This window comes from Mustela nigripes, chromosome 6, assembly GCF_022355385.1.
Source record: "Mustela nigripes isolate SB6536 chromosome 6, MUSNIG.SB6536, whole genome shotgun sequence".
Lineage (NCBI taxonomy): Eukaryota > Metazoa > Chordata > Mammalia > Carnivora > Mustelidae > Mustela > Mustela nigripes.
This window is the reverse complement of record NC_081562.1, coordinates 105,223,961-105,227,702: the sequence shown is the minus strand read 5'-3', so window position 1 is coordinate 105,227,702 and position 3,742 is coordinate 105,223,961. Positions and strand designations below refer to the sequence as shown.

The following is a 3,742-nucleotide window of genomic DNA, read 5'->3' as shown; positions in this document are numbered from 1 at the left end:
CTTCACTGGGGAGCGGGGAGCATGGAGCGGTCCCGCTGGGTAGGGGAGTCCTTGGGGTCGGTGTCTCGTCATCACCTCTTTGTAAGACAACCCTGACTGGTCGATTTGATTTTCGATGCTTGGCACGAAAAAAAGCTTTGCTTGACTTTCTCTTTGTGTCTGTCTTGTTCCTTTGATCACGGACCCTAACAATCCTAAGTAGGCAGAAGGCAGGCAGAGACAGAGGGGCAAGCAGGCTCCCCAATGAGCAAAGAGCCTGATGCGGGGCTCCATCCCAGGACCCTGGGATCATGACCTGAGCCGAAGGCAGAGGCTTAACCCACTGAGCCACCCAGGCACCACAAATAAATGAATAAAATCTTTTGAAAAAAAATAAATAAATACACATAGTTTATAACTTTACAAAACTGATTGAAGAAGAAATAGTAAGCCTGAATATTTCTATAAAAAAGAAATTTGGTAGTAAAAAACTCTCTCACTTAAAAAAAACAGTTCAGAAGTTTTTACAAATCAGTTCTACAAAATATGTAAGGAACAGATAATTTTAAACTTATTTCCAACTCTTCCAGATAACTCATAGAAAAATAGAGTTAGAAAATGCCCCAGTCCAACTCATTTACTGAAGTTAATAATAAAATATGAATACCAAAACCAGACAAGGACAGTTTAAGAACATTAAGTTATAGAACAATTCTCATGAAAGGTACAAAAAATAGTAAGTGGCAAGCCAACACAATAATATATTTAAAAGATAGTGTGTAATAATTAGGTTGGGTTTATGCTGGATATACAAATGTAATTTAATACTACAAAATTATTGTACTTTGCCAAATTAAGGTATTAAAGAAAAAACGTGTATAAAAAAATTTGATAATCCAATACTCATTTTATTCTAGCAAAACACCTCCTGTCCTAGCGATGCATGTCACCGCTAAGGGCAGAGGCACCAGAGGCTGTGGAGTGTGGGAGCTGTGGACGCCCTCCACTCTGTGCCCCACCAGCCTCAGCTCCGTGACCTGCCAGCGGGCTGGAATCACAGAGATTAGCAAGTGGCTGCCCGAACTGTTTTCCAGAGGATAAACAGTACAAGTCATTGAAACAGCAGCTCACCAAGAAAATCCCATTAAAAAAAAAAAAAAAGATTTTGTTAATTTGAGGCACCTGGGTGGCTCAGTTGTTGGGTGCCTGCCTTCAGCTCAGGTCACAATCCCAGGGTCCTGGGATTGAGCCCCACATCAGGCTCTCTGCTCAGCAGGAAGCCTGCTTCTCCCTCTCCCACTTCCTCTGCTTGTGTTCCTTCTCTCGCTATTTCGAAAGAAATAAATAGGTAAAATCTTTAAAATATATATATATTTTTTTGTTATTTTAAAGTAACCTCTACACCCAAACTCAGAATCCTGAGATCAAAAGTCACATGCTCTACCAAATAAGCCAGGCAGACACCCCAAGAAAATCCTATTGGTCTGGGGGGGACACAACTTCCAGCAGCCACAAGGGTGCTGCTGTTCAGGTGCCCTCTGAAATGAGCTCTTTCTCAGAAGGTTTTATGTAGATTCTGTGCACTGATGGGGAAACTGCAAAGCAAACTCAAACACAGCACTTCTCAGTTAAAAAAAATAGAGGCCAGCAGAATTGCAGAAGAGAGAACTCGAACTAAAGCTTGTCAGCAGTAGAGCCCAGCCCCCATGAACACTGTCTCTGTTGTTGCTCTGAACTCAGACCTGGGTGTCTCCAGAGGAAAAGATAAGCCAGTCATGGCCTCTAACTTGAAAACTGGAAATGTGGTGAAAGGTTCAGAGAACAGGAACAAGAAATCACTAAGGTAGCCTGTATTTGCAAATCAAGTCAGTTCTTCAGCACCTGTCGTGAAAGAATGGTCATGATGTGGGACGTACATGGTCCTTCACAACCAAGGCCACAGTTCCTAGCCACACCCTGGTGGTCACTGCATTGGCTATGAGTCCAGACATGTCACAGCTGTGTCCTGGCTCTTGGGACAGCACCCTGCTTCTGTGGGATGTTGGGACTCGTGTACAGAGAGCCTCCGTCTCTAGGAACCCAGGCACTTAGCTGCGCTAGGTCCCCCAAGAACAACATACACTTAGACTTCTGAAGATAAAACCATCACATTATGGACAGTCGGGGGCTGCAGGTGCCTCATGCATTTCCTACAAAGCAGCAATATTCAGACTTCTGCAAGGTCAGCAAGGACAGACACAAATATGTGTCCTGCAGCAACGGCTTTGGAGGGGAAGGCTGTGAAGCCACATTATGGAACATAAGGCAGACATGGAACAGAAAATGAGAATATAAGGGCATTTCCAGACTCTTGCATCCTGCATCTTTCTACCAAGAGCACTGGCCTCAATGCCTATAATTGCTACTTTATTACATGACATGATTGCAGAGTCACATTTTGGAACCAATATACTGGAGCCTGCTTGTTCACCTTGTCCCTGGATAGATTAGGACCTTTGACTTCCCTGGCTGTTGGTGACACTGTCTTCTTATAGTATGCAAGTTTCAGCAGAGGAATTCACCTGCTCAGAGGGGACCACATCTGAGGGCTGGAATTGCAGGAAGTGGCAGATTTCTGAGGCCAAGTGTCATTTCACTGAACAATATCAAACCATGGCCAGTCAAAAATAAAAACAAAAGCAAAAAAACCTTTTAGCAAAGCAATTATGGAGGAGAAATTTAATCTACTAGAGAGCTATTTTTGAGGGTCAGATTGTAATCTCAGGGTCGTGAGTTCAAGCCCCATGTTGGGCTCCACTTAGAAAAAAAGCTTACTGGTCTTAAAAATGATTATAGTAAAGAATAATAATAATACAAAAATTAATAAAAATGCTTATAGCAAGCCTTACCATTCATGGAAAAACATTAAAACCATTCTCTTTAAAATCAGTAATAAGGCAGATCCACTATTGTCTCTCCCATTCAACATCATATCATTGTCCTAACTAGCATATTAACACAAGAACAGACATTTATAAGGATCAAAGAGGAAGAGACAAAAATATTATTATCCACAACTGATATGATGGTCAGCTTTAGAGTTTCTTACATAAAAAAACTGTTAGACTAGGGGCGCCTGGGTGGCTCCGTGAGTTAAGCCTCTGCACTCCGCTCAGGTCATGATCTCAAGGTCCTGGGATCAAGCCCCGCATCCGGCTCTCTGCTCCGCAAGCAAGGAGCCTGCTTCTCTATCTCTCTCTGCCTGCCTCTCTGCCTACTGATCGCTTTCTATCAAATAAATAGATAAAATCTTAAAAAAAAAAAAAAAGAACTGTTAGACTAACCACTTGAGTTAATAAAATGACTTAATAGTGTACCTAGACACAAAATAGATATACAAAAATCAAGCATATGCTATACCCTGGTTAGGAAATGTAATTTTTTTCCTTTTTTTAAGAAAATGTAATTTTAAGGGGCACCTGGGTGGCTCAGTCATTAAGTGTCTGCCTTAGGCTCAGGTCATCATCCCAAGGTCCTGGTATCAAGCCCTGCCTTGGGCTCCCTGCTCAGTGGGAAGTCTGGTTTCCCTCTCCCACCGCCCCCGCCCCGCGCTTGTGTTACCCCTCTCTCACCATCTCTCTCTCTGTCAAATAAAATCTTTAAGTAAAAATCTGTAAAAAAAAAAAAAAAATCTTTTTAAAAAATGTAGTTTTAACAGAGAAAAAGATATACAAATTACCCATAAAAATATGACAAAACATTCAACTTCATTTATGATTAAAAA

At 41.7% G+C, this 3,742-nt stretch overlaps 1 pseudogene; it reads left to right on the top strand.

Annotated features, from left to right (window-relative positions):
• Positions 1-918: 918 nt before the first annotated feature.
• LOC132020400 (WD repeat-containing protein 31-like) lies at positions 919-2,597 on the top strand (annotated as a pseudogene).
• Positions 2,598-3,742: the final 1,145 nt, after the last annotated feature.